The sequence below is a fragment of the Cricetulus griseus genome, chromosome 6 (genome assembly GCF_003668045.3).
Source record: "Cricetulus griseus strain 17A/GY chromosome 6, alternate assembly CriGri-PICRH-1.0, whole genome shotgun sequence".
NCBI lineage: Eukaryota > Metazoa > Chordata > Mammalia > Rodentia > Cricetidae > Cricetulus > Cricetulus griseus.
The window spans coordinates 111,839,885-111,864,056 of NC_048599.1; the positions used below are offsets into that span (position 1 = coordinate 111,839,885).

The 24,172-nt window shown below is 36.8% G+C and overlaps 1 protein-coding gene across 2 annotated transcripts in view; it reads left to right on the plus strand.

Annotated features, from left to right (window-relative positions):
• Nucleotides 1-24,172, plus strand: part of Kcnh7 (potassium voltage-gated channel subfamily H member 7) — a 454,061-nt gene that overhangs the window by 96,326 nt on the left and 333,563 nt on the right. The gene's annotated exons all lie outside the window — the stretch shown is intronic.

The window sequence follows — 24,172 nt, forward strand, 5'->3', positions numbered from 1 at the left end:
TTAATCAATGTCCAGACCTCCTTACCCATGAACTATTACCCTAATATCCAAATCTAACAGTTTTATCATTTATTTGGAATGCACATCATCCTACAATTCAAAACGCCTATTGACCACCTGATATTTTTAATAGAAGTAGTAGAAGAAACAGCCTGGGGTCTGGACTCTGATCATTTGTGGAAACCAGAACAAGTTATATAGAAATATATTTGGGAAAGTGCTTTGAATTATCAGGCTCCACACAGGACCATGGCCATGCCCAGGGTACCACCGTGTTAGTGTCAGTTTCTGAGAAATACCTAGATATTGTAGAGAGGAAGTTCATCTGATATGTCAGAACAATGTAGTATCTGATACAGCATATCTCAACATTTTAGGATATAGATTCTTGTGTAGTCAGTAGGATTTAAACTTACAAGTAGAACAAGCAATTATTTTTCCTAAGTGACAAGGTAAATCAGAACTAGGATGGTTTGGCTATATGTTTAAATCAACACCGAGGTATAACTGAAGATGTTAATAATGCATTTATCAATCCATGCTATAAATGCCCAGAAATGGTACTAGACAGTGGACATTAGGGATAACATCAGTTAAGAGGTGTTTCTTAGACATTTTTCTGGAATTTGTAGCATTATTCATAACCTACGGAGAAAATGGAATAATGTTTTTCAGAAGGAAAGTCAGGGAAAATGGGGGGCAGACTGAACATACGAGAGGTTTTATGGAGAGGATTCAAAAATGAACATCAAGGTGTAAGTCTAAAGAATATCCTGGAATACACAGGAGCATGGGGTGTCTGGGTGTCACAAGATGGCTTTGATGGACAGAATAAGAATAGGCATGGGAGCTAGGAGGAGGCTGAGCTCCTGGATGAAATATAGATGGAAATCTGTACCTAGGAGCAATATAGAACCAGTTGTGCTAAAGAGAAACCTTATGAGGAAGGCTCCTGGGCCACATTTAAACACTGAAGGGAGTTTTCAGTTATACAAAGGCTTAGTTGCTGTAGTGATAGCATAGGTGTAAGTGCAGACTGGAGCAGAGTTTCACTGTAGGGAGTCACAACGTTAGAAATGAAGAGTGTTAAATGCTGATTTATAGCAATTATTATTTTTACTTCTCTGTAGAACATGGCCAATGACTTGGATGTTAGTCCTTACAGTAACAATTTTTGTAGAAAGACTCTCCTCTAACCAAGACTGAATAAGAACTCTTCATTTTTACACCATTTTTAATGTTAACTGGTGCTATCCCAATTTAATACATTAGTCTCAATAAGGATTAGAAATTAACTAACAGCCAGACGGGTATCATAGACAAAGGACAAAGAGGGGCCTGAATTTTATTTTGAGCGTTTGCTCATGTGACCTGCTGGCACCCACACAGTTGCAATGTTTCCTTTGGGTCTCTTGTTCCCTTAGAGGAACTAGGTCAGATTAGGCAGTGTTCAGCACGGAGCTTCCTGCTCCTGATGCCTCCTGACTAGAGCTGAAAGCCTCTGTCAGCAAGTTCTGGATAATCCTAAATAAAGGAGAACCACCAAGGAAACTTGTCCTTTGTCAAATGTCAAATTACAGCACTAATCATGTTAATGTTAAGGGCTGTGCTGAAGAGCTTTGACAGACAGGCCTTTCATCAGCCAGTAGGGGAGGATCATTAGGGCCTCATCTAACCTGCAGTATATATACAAAGGGAGTGGGGACTTTTATAAGTTGAGGGCTGATAGTAACAGTATCCCTCTCTATAACCCCCCTTCTCTCTATCACTCACTCATATTTGTACATATACGTGTACATGTACACCAATAGAGCCAACGTTTTGCATCTGAGCTTTCATTGTCTGCTGATGAACCCAAACATGGACTGGAACTATTTGAAACAAATTACATCTGTACTAATCTGTACAGATGTTTTCATTGCCTCCGTGCATTTAGTGTGTGTGTGTGTGTGTGTGTGTGTGTGTGTGTGTGTGTGTGTGTGTAACAACTATATACATACATTTATATTAGGTATTATAAGTATTATAAGTATATTAGGTATTATAACTGGAAATTACTTAAACTAGAGAATATGTAAAGGTTATATATAAACAAAAAGCCATTTTTTAGATGGAGCTTGACTCATCTGCAATTATGTCTTAGGGCGAATTCCATGTAGATACCAAGGAATGACACCTTATGAACCAATAAACATTGCCTTGGCTGTTGTAATTGTTGTCATTGTCCTCCTCCTCATCATCATCTGACTGTGCTCTAACTCAGAATTTTTAAAATAATTTCATTGGATGATGTGATGTCATTGTAGTAAGAATGAAAAAAGGTCATTATCTTATTTCAATGACTTTCCAAAGTAAAGCCATTGCCATCTTATGCTTGGTTTTCCTCACCAGAGGCAAGGGAATTCAATGAATGGTAAGAGGAACAAAAGATTTTACACATAGCAAGAAAAATTTTAGAGTGTGCTTAAGCATTATAATTTTGTCTTCATTGTAAGTTTTTAATCAATTAATAATATTTAAATAAGATAAAATGATTCTAATGGTCTTATCACATCCTGCCCTTCAAAATCTACATGAGGAATCTTAATGAATATGTTTTGCTTGACACCTTCTTTGAATCCTTCTGAGAACACTTGGAATTCTCTGGCTTGCTTGCACTCTGCCCTTGCAGCCAAGCTTCCCTCCTCCTTCCTGCTCCAGTGATCTCTCTGTACCTTATGCTAGTCACAAGGCTGCTCTCTGTGCTCTGATCTGTGAGCACAATCAGAGGCCTCTCCAAATCCATTAGCACTAATGTGCCTCTTAAAACTCATAGTCTTTTTCTACCGCTCTGGATCCCAATGTCACTCTCAGCAGAAAGGTCGACTATTGTTGATGAGAAGACAATCTCAAGCTTCAAGAATGTCTAAAACTCGATGTGCCATACTTTATGGCTTGGGTTGGATTAAAGAAAATGTAAGACACTGGTCTTTGGCTGGTTTCATCAAGCATCAGTCATGCCCACATATAATGTAGAGATGTTTATAGAAATTATGCTGAGTTGGACATGCTATATTCCTTTAATCCACCACATGGGATGAAGCGACAGACGGATCTCTGTGAGTTCAAAGGCAGTTTAAAAAATATTTTCCTTTCATGGCAAGTTCCAGGCTAACCAGGCCTACATACATATTTAGACACTATTTAAAACAAACAAAAGAAAGTCATATAGTCTCCTGAAAGTTATATTTTCAAAAAGAGCAAAGGTTATTTTACCTAATAAAAATTATCTAGACATTTTTATTTGATACAAAATATTTTTTACTAGATATAGTCATTTTGTAAACTGTTTAATTTAAATATAATTACATAACTTAACCCCTTGCCTGTCCTTCCAATCCCTCCCAGGTCACTTCCCTCTAATTCCTGTATTGCATCCTCTTTCTGTCATAAATCAATGGCTTCCTTTTTTATTATTCTTTTTACAAGTATACCTCCCAGAAGAAGTGGCAGAAAGGTTTTAAGAGACAGAAGATTAGGAAGTCTGTTGTGAGATTTTGTTTTCTAGAAATAACAGGGAAGCTACAACCACAAAATCTCAATAATATTGCTGCCAACAATAAAACCTGAACAATGGCTGCAGCAATGATAACATTAAAACGGGAAATTTTACACCCCCCAAAGAACTACAGGCAACTAATGACTATTAGGGGAGGTTGAATTAGCCTCTCCCAAAGTGAAGTCCTCTAGGGAGTTGGTACAAAGTGGTCATCCCTGAAATCATACACAAATAAGCCACAATAAAAAGGTCTAGAAAATAATTTCTCTTGATTTCAAGGTATAAATCTTTATGGAGGTAGATATGGGCTTCCTGTTCTGTTAAGAAGTTGTACACATGGTTCCAATACAGTTTAAACAGATCAAAGTCTTGGTGTTTTGTAAAACCTCTTTTTCTCACATACCGGGGAATGGGGTATATACACTAGTAGCTATAAAACTATTTTTGTGCTAGATGTCTAGCTTTAGGAATATAGTTGAGTCATGAAAAAGTTATACCTGCACTGCAAGATTCCCTAGTTGTCAAAAACTCAGAAGCAGAACAAGAATCCAATGGGGAAAATGTTAATTGCCACTCTCCATGAGGACCTGAAATGGTGATAATTAATACATTGGGAGATAGGAACTTCCTACAGAATCTCCTGGGGCTGATCCTTACCTTGTCCTCTTTGCCTTTGGAAAGCTCCATGCATCTTCACTAACTGTTTACATTCTGAGGGTGCTTCTCCATGCTCCCTGTCTGTATCTAAGTAACCATGACTCTCCAACTCCCACTCCTCCTTCTGGGACCTCTGTTACCTCAGAAATTACTGTGATTTCTATTATTGGAAAATACCACTCCACCCATGATGAGTGAGCTGTTTAAATGTCCCTTAGCCACAAATGGATCATTTACCTTCTGAGTAACTTCCAGGTGTCAGCCTTCTCAATCTAGGGTATGTCTTCTTAACTGAACAAAGGCAAGTCACCTTGAGTCATTCACTGCACTGGATACTATACATTAAAATTTTGTTTTATTGCAAGTCATATACTATAGGTACTAATAAAGAAGTATGAATCAAAATCTGTAGGTTGCCAAAAGTTTAGAGTTAATGCAATGAATTATGTTAGAAGTAGAATTAATTTATATCAAAGTTTTCCATTTTATTTATTGATCTGTTCACTGCATTCAAGGTTCTCTTGTTCCTTTCTAGGTTTTATTTAATATCAGGTCTCTTCTCATTTGAGCTGTGCTTATGGTCCCATGGAAAAAAAGTGAGACCTAACGTTGCACTATTTGTTTGTATCAGCTAACAGAGTTTGTAGTCATTTATATTACTATTATTAAGGTTTATTATTACTAACCAATCACAGCTCTAACAACAAAAAATATTGCTTCCATCAGTAAGTCACTAATCCACAGACTCACTCAGAATTTCCTGAGTCTTTATCCTGAGATCCTTCAACTCAACTGGCCTTTTCTGAGCTATTGCAGTGGACCTCTTAAGAACAATGGGCACAAAATAAGTTTCGGGCTCTCTATCAAGCTTTGAGTGTGCATGTGTCACAGCCTTTTCTTCCATCCCATGCCTTACTACTTGTTATAGGCTTACTATCTCTCAGATATAAAAACAGAGATTTTTATTGACTTCTGAATCTCCAAATACCAGGTTTAGGAGCAAAGCAGTATAAAGACCAAAGTTTCAAGCTCTTGTTCAAAGGTCTGTCAACATCTAAATTTGCTACCACTTCACTTAGTAATTCCTACAGCTCTTCTTCCCCTCACATATACATGTTTATTTTTAAATTAAAAATTACTGTTAAGAAAAATTATTGCCAATTAGCCATATGTTTTTCAATGATTCTGTCTTATACTATGAATTTTGTGTATTCAGTTGCTTCCAACTTTGGCTATTTAAAAAAATCATGGTTTTATAACAACAACAACAAAAAAAGAAACAAATTACACTTCAATTCTATATGCTGTGAGTTTGAAAAGTCCAATTTGTAATTGAAAGCATTCAATTTCTCTCTAGGCAACCTGCCCCTAGTGTAGGGTGCCATGTGCCCAGATTAAACAGGAGGTGGGATGTTTGCCATAAGAGAGATGGCAGGGAGAAGGCATATTTATTTATTTCAGACTGTGCTGTGTGCTGTACACCTGAGAGGGAAAACCACAATGACATGAAACACAAGGGCATCATGTCTTAATATTTCCATATGAAACTCTGTCCCTAACTCACATCTGAGATTGCTGTATTTCCCAGGAAAACACATTTAATCATCAAACCAAAGAAAGGTTATAATCCAATAATAAAGGATGTCACTTTAATTTTAAAACTTTATTTGGGAATAATAAGAAGTATAATGAAAAAAGATCCATTCTGTTTTTCTATTCATCACAAGTCTTTATGTCCAGGGAAGAAAAATAAATGAAATTTAATCATGAGCTGTCTTAAATCCAACTTAGAAATTCAGTATTATTATATGGAACTTTTGAATAAGACTTTCTAGAATCCACATTTCAATAATGTATTGAGCATAGCCAGAAAGAACATGTAAGATGTATGTATATATGTATATATTTCCATAAATTATATAAATAAATAAGTATTTGAAAGTATTTGATAATAACAGATATGCCTGATTCTTAGGTAAATGTTTGAGCTGCAGTTTGCTTTTTTGAAAATAACAAAAAGCTACAGTAGAGAAAATACATCTTGGTACAATTATGTGTTTTAGCAGAGGAAAAGTATAAAAAACACCTAGTCTGTGGAAAGACTTTGGTTTTCATGATAGCAAAGGAAAGAGTAAGCAGTTACAAAATTCTGAATAACAAATGGGCCCTTGTATCTTGGCACTTCTCTTTCAAACAAGTAAAATAGATTTAGGTCACTATATCAAAAACTCAGTTGTAGGGTGGCAGGAGGGTACTATGCTGTTTGACAGCTGGAATGGCCAGAAGAACTAAAAGACTACATGGTTAGAATGAATTGTTCTGTGACAGAAAATGAGAAATTGATTACCCCCAGGAGCAATTGCTTAGGTCTGATTCTGTTTCTGCTCTCTTCTGTATCATCTTTCTTCTGAGTCTAGACCAAAGACAAGAGCTCTCACCTTGAGAAATCCAGAGATACTACTGGCTAAGGAACAAATACGGAAGGAAGAGCCAAGTTTTTGCTTGGTCATGGTGTGTGTCTCAGTTCAGTGGCCAAAGCAAATTATGGAGTCAAGTCTGATGATAGTGAGTTGGGGAGAACTATGGTCAGAAGGGAGAAGTAATGAGTGTTTTGGACAATGGCAAAGGGGAAGAAAGTACACATTTAAAGTTAAAATGTGATGACAGGGAAATCTGGGGAAAATTGGCTGCTGATTCATCAGAGGGAGTTTATATGCTTCCACACATAGGTGGAAACTTACTGCCCAAGTTATTTTTGTCAAAAGAGTCTGAGAACTGGTGTCAACCTTTGTTCAGTTCCCTTAGGCAAGCCTGGCACCTGGACAGATCTTGGATCCCCAGCTCTTTAAAGTCATATGTACTATAATTCATCAGGCTTAAGGGAATGGAGTACATGTTCTTAATTTGCCAGATTTCTCAAAGTCCACAAGTAAATGATTCATATATATAAAGCAGTGTGATGCTCTTGTTGGGCACACACTTTCTCAATGACCACGAATTTTGTTAGCAATATTGGTGGTGTAGAGACAGCTCCCTGCATTTGGCTGAATTGCCATGACCAATCCCTGTCTATAAAATATCATAATGAAAGTTCAGATGTTTTATTATCATTTCAAGTTTTTGAACCATCAGCAGAATCCTTTAGGTACATGTTAACAATTATAATTTTCTAGCTACAAATAAAAAACCCACTTTCAGTGGGTCATGAAATAAAAAGTAATTTCAGAGATTTTTTCAAAGAAAAGTAACCTTTTTCTTTGACAAAGTCCATTCTTATAGTATGTAGTTTATAGTTGTCTCTATCTGCACAGTAGGTTTAATTGTGCTAGCAAATCAAACAAAATAATGTTCTCTATGAAAAGATATTAGAGGGGCTGGATTCCTCAAGCTCAAACATTTCTGTGGCTTAATCCTTCAACTCTGGTTACTTTAGCTGACCTGTTTTCTACATGCACAACCCAAACTAGAGATTTTTAGAAAACTTTCCTTCTAATTTACAAAATATAAACCTAGAAGATTCCCAGATTTAAAACTGTGTCATTCAGGCCTCGGTTATTGTTACAACAGTCATGGCTTTGCCCTCAGAACTTCTTAATTATCATATGGATAATACCTACCTCCAGATGGGATTCAGGGTGATCCTTTGTTACATGTAGCACATGCTCATCATATCTCAATAATCAAGTTCAAATTTGTAAGTAAGTCTTATTTTATTATAAAAAGTATTTGAGTAATCTGCAAATCTCAATACAACTGAATTGAGAGAGCCATTGTTAAGACTAAAGTTGGACACATGGACTTCCTTTCTCAAATTATAAAAATGTAATATCTTCATATTTTTTATCATTTGTGTAGAGACATGGATATAATCTTTTATAGATCTTCTTAAGAATTAGTAATTCTGTGAGAAAAACTAATAGAAAGAGTGCATGAGAAATTTGGCTCAGTGCCTAGCTGTGGGTCTCTAGAGACAGGGGAGTGATGAGCAAATGGGTCAAGACCAGGCTGGGGAAACCCACAGAAAGAGCTGACATTAACAAATGGGAGCTCATAGACCCCAGACTGACAGCTCAGAAAACAGCATAAGAGAGAACCAGGGCACCTGAACATGGGTATCAGTTAGGAGACCTGGGCAGTCTATGGGGCCTCTGGTAGTGGATCAGTATTCATCCCTAGTGTACAAGTGGACATTGGGAGCCCATTCTCCATAGAGTGATACTCTCTCAGACTAGACACATGGGAGATGGCCTAAGCCCTGCCCCAAGTGATGTGACAGACTTTGATGATTTTCCCATGGAAGGCCTCACCCTTTCTATGGAGCAGAAGAGGGATGGGATGGAGGAATGGGAAGATGGGAGGGAGAGGGAACTGGGATTCATATATAAATAAGATTATTTCTAATTTAAATAAAGAAAAGAGTGTATGAGGAACTCAAAACAATAACAAAAGTAACAAGATAAATCTTAATTTGAAAGCTCAACTGAAAATTGGATAAATGGTTCAAAATGACTATATTTTTCTTCTTAATGTGCCTCACCATGCTGGATCAGGACATTTTTTAACATAATTTAATAACTCTTCTTCCCTACCTTTCCTTTCTTCCTCCCTTCCTTCTTCCATTTCTCCCTCCCTCTCTACCTTTCTCTGTCTCTTGTCTACCATTTTGTTCCTTTCTTCTTTATTTCATTACTTCATGTATGTCCTTGTGCTAGATACATGCCTAATTTTTATGACTTATATTTAAGTTTTGAATTTATTGCTAGTCCCCTCCTACCATTATAGGAAAATCAATATACATATAAGTTATCTAAATTCATATCTGTAAATTTTTAGATTTTATAAAAATAATACAAGTAGTTACATTTTACAAGATTTGGTAGCAATGCTGCTAGACTAAACCTAATATTAGCAAAATTATGTTCTTAGATTATGGGATTTAAAAAGACGGTATGTTATTTAATAGTTATTAATAAAGCCTGTAGCCAGTAAACTAGTTTAAAAGTGAATTTATAAGATCTATTTGGAGAAACATTGAAAATAAACTACAGAAGTATGGAGGAAGTTCATATAATATTGAATAGGTCATTTCTAATAAAAAAAAACTGTGATATAAACTCTGACCAAATCCATCACATAGTCAGCGCTACACTAGGTCCTGAACTGAAATTCTGTGGGGAATTTTTTTCATGTGATGAACACTTAAAAGTTTATAGAGAAGAATAAAGGTTTTTCTTTGCTATATTAACTTCGGATAACCAAGAACAGTGAGGAGTAGTTGATTTATTACATCCCAAAAATCATTTCCAAACCACAATAAGAAAAATAGTGGCCTAGTGGCACACAAAGAGACAGACAAACAAAGAACAGCACAGGGAACAAAGAGACAAACTCAGGTATAAACAAACATTTAATATGAAACAGTGTCTGCATGACCCAATAGGGAAGGTGGATGTTTGTATACGGACTTCCTAAAATCAGTCATTCTACAGAGAAAACAACAAAATTCTGTAAAACAATTGTTTTATGCCAAGATGATCATGAGTGAAACATACATTTGTCATAACTCATTTGTGTTCATTGTTATCCACATTTTTGTTTTGGAGCTGGGGCCAGATAAAGACTTACCTCATTCAATTCCATATTTATCTACCTACCTATTTATCTACAGGAACTTGTAAAATGAATTACAGCACTTACACTTCAGTTTTACTATCAGTCACAATAAAAATTAGCTGTTTTAATATTTTTATTAATTCTTTGGCAATGTTATACAATGTATTGTGATCATATTCTCCCCACTACTACCCCCTAAATCCACTGACACCTCCCTATCCCCAACTCTGTGTCCCCATTTCTTTCTTATTTTAATTAATAACCTATCCAACCCAAATTTGTTCTTCCCACACAGTCCTGGAGGTGGGATTATCTACTGCAGATGGTTGACCTACTAGTGTCCACACTCTTTAAGAAAATGGATTCACCCTCCCCTGAAAGCCATCAATTATCTGTAGATATCCATAGCCACTGTCAAGAATGGATTTTTTGAGATTATTGTCTCTGTAAGAGAAACATAGTAATCACTTCATTTTAAAATAATGATTCATTGGTCTTATTTACTTTATACAGTTTAAATATTTTGAGATAGAGACCTATTTCCCTACATTTAACATTTGTGGCCATATGTTCACTATACTTTTTTACAGTTCTTCCTTAGATGCATTGCTTGCTTATAGTTTTTATAAATGCCATTTAGTTGTAGTCATCTTTTGTAAAGCTAAATAAAAATGACATTTCCATAAACAGTAGTTGCACAAATATAAAACCCTTTGGACCCAGTGTGATTATGCAAGTGAGAACACTTTACTCCTGCTAAAACTTGCCTTAATGAAGATGAAGGCTCTTTGTTTAGATACAGTTCCTAGCTGCTTGCATGATAACAAAAACCTTTAATTGACAGGATCAAGGACTTCATGGTCTTCATGATGTTTTTTTTTTTTCTGTCACAGATAACATATCATAGTATTATTTAGAATGTAATTGAATGTATACACAAATAAAGACTCTGATGTAGCCTATGCTGTAAGTAAACATGCAGGGAACCGCCCAAAGACTGTTAACATGGACAAAAGTTTGACAAACCAGCTTGTTAAATTATAGTGACTTTTGTATATATTGGCCTTCTTATTTTATTCCTTCTTTATTTTATTTTTTAACTGAACTCAAGGTGTTGATTGAGAATAGAGGACAATTTGAGATTTTAAGTAGGTTGGAGTCATGTTTTAGTATTTGGTATGTAGCCCACATATTCCTATTTAAAAACAAAGTGGCAAAAATTAGGGGTTTTACTCCATCTGTTTAAGAGTGCTATTTGCATATACAGGGATTTCTTCTATAATATACAAAAATGTTTCTTGCTAAAATGTGACAAAGCCTTTGTTTCTCCCTAAGAAATTAAAGATGTTTTGTGAATACTTGAAAGTAAATCAGCAAAAGTCTACTTTTAAGCAAGTTTTCTCATAATTCCTTTCTGGGTTTTGCATATTTATCTGTTTGTTTGTTTTTTGCAGCAATTTGACATTGCAACCTTTTTTATAAAACTATAGAATCCTATTCATTAAGAACAAGCAAAAATAATTTGCAGCTTATATAGTCAACATGTAGGCAACTGAAAATAACCTACATCAGTCTGCCATGCTATGTGCAGGCTTTCTTGAAAGAGTAACTATAAATATTCACTCTGTAAGACATTTTATACATCCTGTGAAATATATAGTTTTCACAATGCCCTGAATAAAAACAGCATGAAAAATATGTTAAAGATCAGTCTTCCATTCATGTTGGCATCAATATGACCTGAGGCATAATGGAGCAGGAGAGATGGTTCAGTGGCTAAGAAAAATCCTGTTCTCCAGATAGCCTGAGATTCTTTCCTAGCACCAATACCAGGTGACTCAGGATTGCTTATCATTCCAGCTCCTGGGAATCCAACACTCCCATTAAACCTCCATAGACACACATATACAGTACACACTGTATACTCAGTCAGAGACATCCATCCATACACAAATAAAATTAAAATATATATTTGAGAATATAAATAACATCCAGTGCTTTGGCTGGGACTTTCAACTGTCACGCACCTAACTGACAAGGAACTATGTCTCTTGTGTGCTCTCTTCCACAGGGAGGAAAAGATCACTGTATTGGAACACAGCAGAGAGAACTTGGTTCCAAATTCTTTTCTGATTGTTTTAAAAAAATCAACCCAAAGGCAGGAAGATGCAGGATCAAAAATACCTGAAATTACACAATTCAGAGAACCTGGAGGGATAAACACTTCAATTTACATTCTGTATATATTCCTATAAAAAAGGAACTGATGTATTTTAAACGTAAATGAAGTGTGTCATAATAAAAAAAGTCTGTAGTTTTTCATTCAAATAGTTTCTCTTTTACTGTGTTATTCAAAATAAATCTAGGTCTCATTTTGAAAATTATTCCAGAGACAATTGATAAGCAAACTGTGAAAGAAATTCGCCAGGGTCCACTCACATCAACTTTTGATAAAACATTTATGAGGACTTCTTTGTCTGTGTCCTACTCCCTGCAGTGGGCTTTAAATGACTTCCCTCTGTCTCCAAAACCAAGTCCTCCCTCAACTGGATACAATGTATCCATTGAGTACACATATTGAAATTAAATTTTCACAAGATTTGAAACTAAAAGAGTCTTCAGTTGTTGCAAAAGCCCCCTTGGACAATGACATCATTGAAGTAAGGGTCCCATTTCCCTATAGGTGGAGTTTGGAAATACTACCTTGAGAGCCCCAGGTTAGGGTGAAAAACGTTGCATTATTCCTTTATGTAGAATAAATCTAGCTAAACAAGGAATACAATTTTAAAATTATAATAGTAATGAAAGTCACAGCACTGTTTCCTTTCTATGAGCAGATCCCCTACATGTGAATAAATAAATAAATTGAATTGAATAAGTGTTTGGCATTTCTAGAGCTTCAAGTATCCACTAATGGATTTCATCCTTCAGAGATGATTTTTATAATCTGTCCCTCTTAAGCACTACCAAATTCAGTCCTTATAAACATAGCATCCTATTTACCCATTATTTCCAGTATTAGAAATACAATGGGAAACAAATGCATACTCGGTTTCCAATATAGAAAAGAAACAAAATAGCTACGTGAAGAGTCACTTGGTTAGAAGAGCAATGGGAAAATCAATCAAAATTACACTCTCACGACATACCCATACAGTGCAATCAGAGAAGTCAATAATTATTTTTATCTGAATACATAAAACATATGTAATCATATATTCAATTAAATTGTTTTGATGATTCATTGCTACGAAAATGATAGGACACTCTTCATGACTTAACTTTTACAGTGAAATTTAAGGCACTGGATTTTATTTTTGCTGTATAATAAAATGATAACAACTTTCTCTCAAAGGCAAATATTATCCCCCCCATGAAATTAAATAATAACCACTATTAAAAACTAAATGTGCCTGTGTCAGAGTTTGGATTCTGCATTTTAAACTGTCCTTTTTAGGCATGATGGTGATATTTTAACATTTCAGATTAAATTAGGTATGTTGTTTATAAGCCTTGTAGGAAATTCCCTGTATATTAGTGTTCCTCCATACCATTTTCTTGCCTACTGTCAGGCTGTTAAATAAGATATATCTTATGCAGCTCAAAGAAATATTTGGATAATTTTAATGAGTAGTATATTAAATTTATCCATGAACTAGTGTATTCTGACACATCTAGATTGAAAATCTTCTCATAGGGGATTTTCTCTGTGTGTCTCTCTGCCTCTCTGTCTTTGTCTCTGACTCTCTGTCCCTCCCTCCCCGGCCCCATTTTCTTTTACTAAAGCTTAGTCACTTACAAAGCAGTGTCAAAGGATTTCATTTCATTATTCTTCTCATTTCTTCCTCCATTTCAACACCACCAATACTAGAGAAATAAAACCTAGAGCAAAACCATACAGAGATCAAAAAAGTTTAAGTAAAAGCAACTGAAAACTAGAAAATCCTGAGATTTTCTAGTGGAAATGTGGTACCACCCATTGAGAAACAGTTCATATTTTACCTAAGCAAGAAAATACCATATGATCCAGCAATCCTATTTTGGTCATTTTGTGACAGTTTTATCTGTAACAGTTAATGGCTTAAAGTATGTCCTTCAGTAAAGTGGCTAAGCACATTGTGAATACCACTCATCAGTAAGATGAAATGAAGTGTTAATTATCAATAAGCTAGATGAAGATCCAAGGGATTACACTGACAAAAAAAGAATTAACCCCTAAGAGATATTACACCATATAACTGCACTGACAAAATGTTCTTCAATGACAAAATGTAGAAATGGAGAATAGGTTATTGTTCATGGAAAATTTACTGTAAATAACATGAGGAATCATATAGACATGAAAGCCTACTGAGTTCAGATTGTATCAATGCAATGCACAGATTAATATACTATACCACAGCTTTTCAAGTTATTATCTTTGGAGGAAAATTAGAAAATTAAACAAATATTGTTTAATTTTTTATGACTGAATGAAAAACTGTATCACTTCAAACTAAAATGTTTAATTAAACAGGTCATGATGGCCTACAAATTACAGTCCCAGCTATTCAAGAGATTAATGAAGAAATTCTTGAGCCCATAAATTTAAGACCACACTGTGAAGTCTCACAATACCTTGTCTCAACAGCACTGAGAGTTCAAATAAAAATAAAAAGTAGAAGTTATATATTGAATTTTATTGAATTACATTTTAATAAATTCTTTTAAAGGTTAGATAAATTTTAGAGGCAGAGGTGTGTGTGAGTGATAGAAAGAGGTGCTGTAACAATCAGTAGTGGTTTCTAAAACACGATTAAAATGTTTTCATCTTTCTTAATCCTTTTGCCTTCTTCTGTGCTATTTAATTAAAAGGTTCAAAGTAGAATAGCCACCAAGGAAACAGAGGGCCTAAATGATGCATTTATTTTCTTCTTTTTCTTTCTTTTTTTTTTCTTCAAACTTTTCTGAGATGATTTCATGTTCTGTAAACTTCTCAAAACTCTAGTTGATCACAAACTTTACCTGTATGAGACTGCTCATCTCTACTGGCTACTACAAGAAGGAAATGTGTGCCTAAACTTAATATTCTAGACTGTGGAGACAAGTTGCTTGACATTCATTTTTTAACAACTTTTTTTTTAATTAGAAACAGGATTGTTTTACATGACAACCCCAGTTCCCTTCTCCCACCTGTCCTCCTTTACCCCCCCCCAACTAAAACCTTATCTGTCACATATCTTTTCTGCTCCCCCTGGATGGTGAGGCATTCCATAGGGTGTCATCAGAGTCTTTTTTATCCTTTGGGATAGGGCCTAGGCTCATCCCCATGTGTCTTGGCTCAGGGAGTATTCCTCTATATGGAATGGGCTCCCATAGTCCACACCTATACTAGGGATAAATACTGGGCTTCTACAGGAGGTCCCATAGATTTCTGAGGTTTCCTCACAGAAGCCTATGTTCCTGGGGTCTGGATCAGTCCCATGCTGGTATTCCAGCTATCAGACTGGGGAGCAAGAGTTCCCAGATGTTCAGGTCAGCTGTTTCTGTGTGTTTCACAAGACTGGTCTGGACCTCTGTGCTCTTCACTGGTCCTTCTCTGCATCTGGGTTCCAGTTCAGATCGGTGATTGGTTATGGGTGTCTGCTTCTACTTCCACCAGCAGCTGGATGAAGGCATATAAGTCAGTCATCAAACTCATAATCAGGGGAAAGCATTTAAGGTAGCCTCTCCTCCGTTGCTGAGATAGTTAGCTGGTGTCATCTTTGTAGATCTCCAGACATTTCCCTAGTGCCAGGTTTCTCTGTAAACCAAAAATGTCTCCCTCTATTATAGTTTCTCCATTCTTGTTAACGTGTATTCTTCCCCTGACTCATACTTTCTTTTCCCTCATGTCCTCGGCATCCCTCTTCTTCTCCCTTCTCATTCTAATTGCTTCCTCCTCCCTCTTCCCTTGCTTCCAATTTGCTCAGCAGATCTTGAACCTCTCCCCTTCTCCAGGGGACCATGTATGTCTCTCTTAGGGACCTACTTGTATATTAGCTTCTTTGGCAGTGTGGATTGTAGGCTGGTAATCCTTACCCTATGCCTAAAATCCACATATGAGGGAGTACATATCATGTTTGTCTTTTTGTGATTGGGTTACCTCATTCAGAATGGTTTCTTCTAGATCCATCCATCTTCCTGTAAATTTCAAGATTCCATTGTTGTTTTTTTTTTCCACTGAGTAGGACGCCATTGTGTAAATGTACCACATCTTCTCTATTCATTCTTCGGTTGAGGGGCATCTAGGCTGCTTCCAGTTTCTGGCTATTACAAATAGTGCTGCTATGAAGATCGTTGAACAGATGTCCTTGTTGTATGAATGTGCTTCTTTTGGGTATATGCCTAAGAGTGGAATTGCTGGATCTTGTGATAGACTGATTCCCATTTTTTTGAGGAGTTGCCATACTGATTTCCTAAGAGGCTGTACAAGTTGGCACTCCCACCAGCAGTGGAGAAGTGTTCCCCTTTCTCCACATTCTCTCCAACATGAAATGTCATTGGTGTTTTTTTTTTTTTTTTTCCATTCTGACAGGAGTAAGATGGTATTTCAGAGTTGTTTTGATTTGCATTTCCCTGATGGCTAAGGATGTTGAACACTTTCTTATGTGTCTTTCAGCCATTTTTGATTCCTCTATTGAGAATTGTCTATTTAGTTCTGTACCCCACTTTTTAATTGGGTTGTTTGGTGTTTGGGGACTAGCTTCTTGAGTTCTTTGTATATTTTGGAGATCAGCCCTCTGTCAGATGTGGGGTTGGTAAATATCTTTTCCCAGTCTGTCGGCTGCCGTTTTGTCTTGCTGACTGTCTCCTTTGCTTTACAGAAGCTTCTCAGTTTCAGGAAGTCCCATTTATCAATTGTTGACTCAGTGTCTGTGCTCCTGGTGTAATGCTCAGGAAGCAGTCTCCTGTACCAATTAATTCAAGTGTATTTCCCACTTTGTCTTCTAATAGGTTCAGTGTAGCTGGATTTATATTGAGATCTTTGATCCATTTTGACTTAAGTTTTGTGCAAGGCGATAGGCTTGGGTCTAACTGCAGTCTTCTACATGTCTGCAACCAGTTATGTCAGCATCATTTGTTGAAGATGTTCTCTTTGTTCCATCGTATAAATTTGGACTGTTTGTCAAAAATCAGGTATTCATAGGTGTGTAGGGTAATATCAGGGTTTTCAAGTCTATTCCATTGGTTTACCAGTCTATTTTTGTGCCAATACCAAGCTGTTTTCAGGACTATAGCTCTGTAATAGAGCTTGAAGTCAGGGATGGTGATGCCTCCAGAAGTTCCTTTATAGTATAGGGATGTTTTGGCTATCCCGTGTCTTCTGTTTCTCCATATAAAGTTGATAATTGCTCTTTCAAGATCTGTGAAGAATTGTGTTGGGATTTTCATGGGAATTGCATTGAATCTGTAGATTGCTTTTGGCAAGATTGCCATTTTTACTATGTTGATCCTACCTATCCAAGAGCATGGGAGATCTTTGCATTTTCTGGTATATTCTTTACTTTCTTTCTTTAAAGACTCAAAGTTCTTGCTATACAGGTCAATCTTGTTTTTGGTTAGTGCTACCCCAAGATATTTTATTTTGTTAATTGCTATTGTAAAGGGTGATGTTTCTCTGATTTCTTTCTCAGCACATTTATCTTCTGTTTATAGTAGGGCTACTAACTACTACAGCTGATAAACACCTTCAGCAAAGTGGCAGGATACAAAATTACCTCAAAAAATCAGTAGATAACATTTTCTAATATTTAATTTTGTGGTGCAGAAGATATAATTTATTTTAAAAATAAAACAGTTGACCTGACCTAGTGAGAGCACGGAGACCCTAGTTGTAAAGCTGGGGAACCAGCACTGAACCAAACCAAGCTCTCTGAATGTGGGTGCCAGCTAGAAGGCCAAGACAGTCTATGAGACTTCTAACAGTGGAGCCAGTGTTTATCCCTAGAACACAAATAGACTTTGGGAGCCCATTCCCTATGGAAGTATACTGTTGCAGCCCAGATACAGCAAGGAGGGCCTAGGCCCTTCCCCAAATGATATTGAGGACTTTGACGGCCCCCGTGAAGGGCCTCACAATCCCTGGGGAGGAGTTGGGGGTGAGTTGGGAGGGGTGGGGAACATGGGAGGATGGGAGGGGAAGGGAATGTGAGGATGGATATATAAATATGAGTGCCTGTATAATAAAAATAATTAATAAAAAGAAAAAACTTTCCCCCTCTAGTAGAACCAATCTGGAAGGCCATATAGTTTTTTTTTTTTAATTTCTCACTTTCATTTATGATTCTTTAACATTAGCTTTCATTTATGAATCTTTAAATATCTTTTAACTCCTCAGGACAGTAGTTAAAATCACTGGTAATCCCCTATATAAGATATCATTTGTATGAGTAGATATAGCCTGCCTTGAACAAATCATGTATTAAGGCATCAAATATAATCTAATTTTGATCTCCATGAATTAAGTAATCTCAAGTCTCCTTCCATGGCTTTGTCCTACATTTTTCATAATAGCATGCTTGTCTAATATGTTTTATATTCTGTGTGCCTTTTGATTTAAATGTTCAATCAGAGACCCTCTTCCTTGATGCTTCTATGATTAATTGTGCAGATTAAGTCAATCCACAAAATGTGTCTCAATAGATTTCCTTTAAGGCATTCTTCTGATTCTGATTCTATTCAGAAAATAGCTAAGTTTTGATGCTCTGTAAAACATCAAGAAAAATATATACCCTAACATATCAGTTGCAGATAGCCACAATAATGCCATACAGTAAGCATATAAACATTTTAACTTTGGTGCAGTTATGAACATTCATTTAAGTCAAGGAAAATCATGGAACAGCTGAGCTTAGCCAATCTTACTCATATAACTTACTTTTGGATTGGCAGGGTGCTCTGATGATATGTGCTGAGTTTTTCTCATGCATAAGACTGCCTGGTGGATAAATGCTCTGTGATGTACTTTAGAGTCACCTTCCTATCCTCCTCATGATCTCACACCAATGATAGAAAGTAAGCACTGAATAAAACCATTCAAGCATGCTTCAAGTCTCAGCTCCTATGACAACTGCCAGGATTCCACTAACCAAGTGGAAAAGTACACCCCAAATCAGAATAAGGACTGAAGAATATTGCCTGGTTTGCAGCCACTGAGACGGTAATTCTTACTAATGCAGGTCTAGGGAGTTATAGAACTACACCCTCCATCAGAACTAGGTCAACCTCGTAATCTATACACCAACATAGTACATGGGATTCTTGTGAAGATAAAGAAATATACTTGAAAGCCCACTCTATATATTACAATTCATTTACAAATTTGTAATAATGACCTTGTTCATAATTGCCATGACATATATAGCAAATGTATCTAGATTGCTGTACAGCTCTAGAGTAAGGGTCAACAAGCTCTCACCCATCAGTCAAATCTCCTTCATTGGCTCATTATAGAGTTCACAAGATAGTGCTAGGTATAAAAATTTTGAAACAATTTTAGTACTGTTTTGTGTCATTTTAATATCATATACATGTAGGACTGCAGTGTCCATACAAAAACCTCATAGGAATATGCAATCCTTATTGATTTTTGTCTTCTCTGTAGTTTCTGTCATGCAACAGTGGCTGGGAAATTTCACAGCAGGAACCATGTGGACTGTAATGCCTGAAATACTTGCTATATGTCCTGTTACAGTAAATGCTTACTAGCTGCCTGTTTTAGAACTATGACTTCACAGATTCTATACAGACATTTCTAAGGAAGTCTTTTCTGGTGATTGAGTCATCTCTTTAAGACTCTTAAGGACATAGTTCAGAAGTCAGGAATGACAAATCATGAGTTCTGACTAACTGTCAGTCTCTTCCTTCCCTCACTGCTCTTTTTTCTATCACACTCAATGGTTATTTTTCTATACCATGTTTTTCTTAGTGGGTTAGGATACCTTTCTTTCTTTCTTTCTTTCTCTTTTTCTTTCTTTTTGCTATATTGTTGTCTTTTTAAAAAAATTTATTAGTTCAAATTAGGATCAAGCCTTTTTCACATGTCAATCCCTTCTCCCTCTCCCTCACCTCACCCCACCCCGACCTACCCCCCACCTGATTCACCCTCCACTCTCCAGGCAGGGTAGGGCCCTCAACAGGGGCTCTGCAAAGTCCACCATATCATCCTGGGCTGGGCTTGGGCCCTTCCCCACGTGTCCAGGGCAAGAGTGCATCCCTTCATGTGGGATGGGCTCTCAAAGTCCCTTCTTACACCAGGGAAAAACTACTAATCCACCACCAGGGCCCCCCTGGAGTGCAGGGGCTCCCTCCTCATTTTAGGGCACCTTTCTAATATGAGTCTCAAAGTTAGGGAGAGAAAAAGCCCACTTCTGGAATGATCTGACTATCTTACCATTTGGGAGAAGGGGTCACAGGCATAGCCCCAAGCCAAAGCCTGCTGGTTCTTACCTGACACTTGAAGCTCAAATAAACCTGGCCCTTCAGCACTGAATAGATAGCTGCCACATGAACCACTGTCCTCTAATTACAAATGGTGTCCAGGGTATCATGCTATGATGCACTCCTTAGGTGTTCAGCTAGACTTGTAAAACCAGATCATGTTTGCAAATACTGTAGCTTTGTAATTTTTACATGTTTTCAGTAGTCCACATAATTGATTTTGTTAGTAGTCAGTGAGCCACGGGAAGTGATTTTTCTGCAACTCTCCAAATATGATCATTAAGCTGCTTCTTAACTCACCTTCATTTTACTTTTAACTTGAAATGCTTCTGTGAAGTGTAAAGCATTAGTGAAGTTGGGGATCAAACTGCCATCAATTTTGCTCACAGCTGCCAGCTATAAGACATGCCCTCTGCCAGATACTTTCAGGCTCAGAAAGTAATTTTCTTAGCACTTCCTTGTCTCAGAATTCACCTTTTAGTCACTCTTCATCTTAGTAGCTGAAACAAGGAGCTCCCATGTGTTCCCTCTCTCAGTGCATACTTTACCTTTGACTTCTGTCTCTAAGCATGAACAATTGCTGTTCCAACTTTCTGAAGCAGTTCTTTCAAGTCTAAACACATCTTGTCTTCTGCATGACTGAAAACAGGAATGATTATAGCCAGGTACCTCCATCTTACCACCACAGCAGGCACTCAGCTGACATTTCACAATCACATGTGCTTACTGTTACTCTTTATTTAAATCCAGTGAGAAGAACTTCCACCTGCTCTAGTGAACTCAGCAAGCCTCTGTGACAAATGACACTCTTGGTGTTAAAGCTAAAATCACCTTTGTTCTTTGAAATTGGCCATATAAATTACATGCTTGAAAACCAATATCAAAAAATTTGCTAGCAAAACAAGACGTGGGCTTTTGTTTATAAAATAATAATATATATCATCTATAAAACACCCTCTGTAACTTTTAACACTCACCACCCCTTTCAATATGAGAAATATTAAGAGAACCTGGAAACATAGGTGTATAAAAAGTGTGTGCAAATGAAATTGTAAATTACAAATAAATTTATTTTAAAAATATTTGTGATGTACATACTTCTAACGTTCATTAGAGACTAGTCCAAATGTGCATACTAATAAAGTAAATGTACATGTTTCTTTTAAATAAAGAATTCTATAATGTCTAAAAACGTGGATCTCAGAATGTAATATAAAACTAGAGATTTTTTCAGGGTAGAGCCAGTCTTAATATTTATTATGATTATTATCAATAAGAATGAACTTAAACTAATTGGTTTGCTGATGCTTAGAGTGTAAGTCTCTCTGTACATTATAATTATTAATAAATGTTATCCTAGAAGTAAAATTAGTGATTTGTTTCAAGTAATAGGTCAGTAGTCTGCTTTTATGTGAGAGTGACTCATATGCAGTATAAAATGGCAGCAGTATGTTTACAGTCTTTTAGAAATTCTGCCCTATTCCCAAGCCAAAGTTATTTTAATGCTCTTTATTATAAAGCTCAAATCAGCAACTCAAAAAGAAAATTTCCAATTTAATATTGTAATACAATGTAATCTAGTTTGATACCTATATGACCTTGGAACCATATTAAGGCTTTGTTTTCCATAATTAAATAATTACCTTTCTATAAAAGCAGAGAACTTTGTATGTACTGTAAAAACAGTGCAATCCATATATGTAATATTCTTACATTGGGGTTGAGCTGTTAAGAGCAGCCATCATCACCACTGTATGGTTTGAAAGTGTTCTCAGTGTTGAGTGTATATGCAATATGTTCAGAACTGAAGCTACATGCAAGTTGCATGGTGTACCATGGGTAAGCACTAGAAGAAACCTCGAGTTTCTGATTTCATTGACTTTGATGAAATATCATCATGGGCCATTCAGAAACCTCTTATTTTTGCCAGATCTTTTACATATATTACTTGTAGTAATACATCTAGGCCTACAGATGAGAATGCTGGAGTCCGGGCTGGTGAGATGGCTTTCCAGTTAAGAACATTTGTTGCTCTTGTAGGGGACCCAGGTTCAGTTCCCAAAGCCCACATGCTGGCTAACAGCCATCTGTAAACCCTAGCTCCAGGGATTCCTAACCTGGCTCCTGGCTCTTGTGGCACTGCTGGCTTGTTAAAGAGGCATAGGTACAGGCAACATACCTATACATATAAAATAAAAATAAATACATCTTGCAAGATGCTGGGATTGAGAAAATTAATCTACTTTAAGAACATTTTGAAACTAGTTCATTCATCATTTCATCATGTTTTGTTTAAGAGAATCACTCTAAAAGATATTTGTCTTAAATTGCCATGGTTTTCAGCCATTGTCAATATAAATTAATAATTTACTTCAATTGTTCTTCCCCTGCACAGCAGAAAGACAGATCCTTGTTTATGACAACCTGGAGTAGAGATTAAATGAAGGGTTTGCTGAGGAGGCTCAGAGAGCCATTGGCAGCTCCATAGAAAGGCTTATTTCCTGTGGGAGAGACAGGCTGTAGGGGCTGAGGATAACTAAGCATGAGAAATTCTCGAAGAGAACACCAACAGGTGTGCTTAGGTCCTCTGAGGAAACAACGCAGAAGCAGGGTTTTTTTCTGTCTTAAAAATCTGCTTTTGTTCGGCTGACATTAACGTTGTTCGACTTGCTTTTTAATTCTAAAGAATTCACTGGCTATAAATATGATGGGAAGAGCCAAGCACTAGACAAAGTCAAATCGTTTAAAACACCTTCTAAAGAGTATAGCACAGCAGAGCAAAGCACACATTGATCAAAGCACAGGGTCTCCAGTGCGAAGCTGTGCAGAAAAATGTAACATCCTAATTGCACAACAATGAGAGCAGGGATAAAAGCTGATGGAAAGAGGGCTCTAGGAAGTTGCTCCTTTTGTCACCTAGAGCTCTTCAGCCTTTCAGAGTCATTCATATTTATTGCTTTTACCATATTTTTGTTTGTGTGTTTTAGTCTTTTCCATTTCCACCCCCCAGCCTGTTTTCTTTTGAATGTAATAGCTATTGTAAACCTGCATCACTGTAGGAACTGAGACCTCTGTGGTGTGGTCCTCCTTTGATAGGATGAGGAAACATTTACTCCATGAAGCATTCAAAACTTACTCCAGCAGTCTAACTTCGAAGTCAAGTATTGAACCCTTTCTCACTTTGGAGCTATGTTAACTGTCAAAAGAGAAACATGATGTTGGGGCATCAGGAAAAGGTCCTGTGCTATCCTACAGACACAAAATAGCTAAAATTATACTCTTATCATGAAAAAAGCCAGATGAACAGAGTTCCCTTTGAAATCACTTAGGGGAAATGCTGGATGTAGGTGGAAGTGGGCCACTATTTTGCTGCTATAGTTTAGCAAAACATTGGGAAAGTCTTTTATATGTATGCTTTATTCCTTTTTGTTTTATTTAATTTTGAATTGTTAGGCATTAAACTAAACAAAAAATGTACTTCTAGGCAAATTTTCTACCACTGTGCTGCTCACTGAGCCTCCTGCTCAGTAGTGGGGCACTCACCCAACCTGCACAATTTCCTAGGTGTTCATCGAGTAAGCCGTGGGAATAAGGAGCAGCACTGCTTCCCAAAGGGCCAGCCATTTCTCCCGTTCATTCTCCTTGGAGTATATTTTCAAGGGCCTTCCCAGAAAAGCTGGAAGCTAATGGATGAATGGTGGCGATAGCAGCCTCAGTGAACGAGGTCTAAAAATATAGCACCTTTTGGAGTCTCTGCCCACACTAAGACCAGTGATGGCATCGAGATTATTGTGCTAGGAATATGTTCAGCGCAAAGGCCATGCACCAGATAAAACAGAGACAAAAATATCTACGCTCTGCTTAGAATATCTGCCCCTTGCCTCATGGCTTCCACATATCACC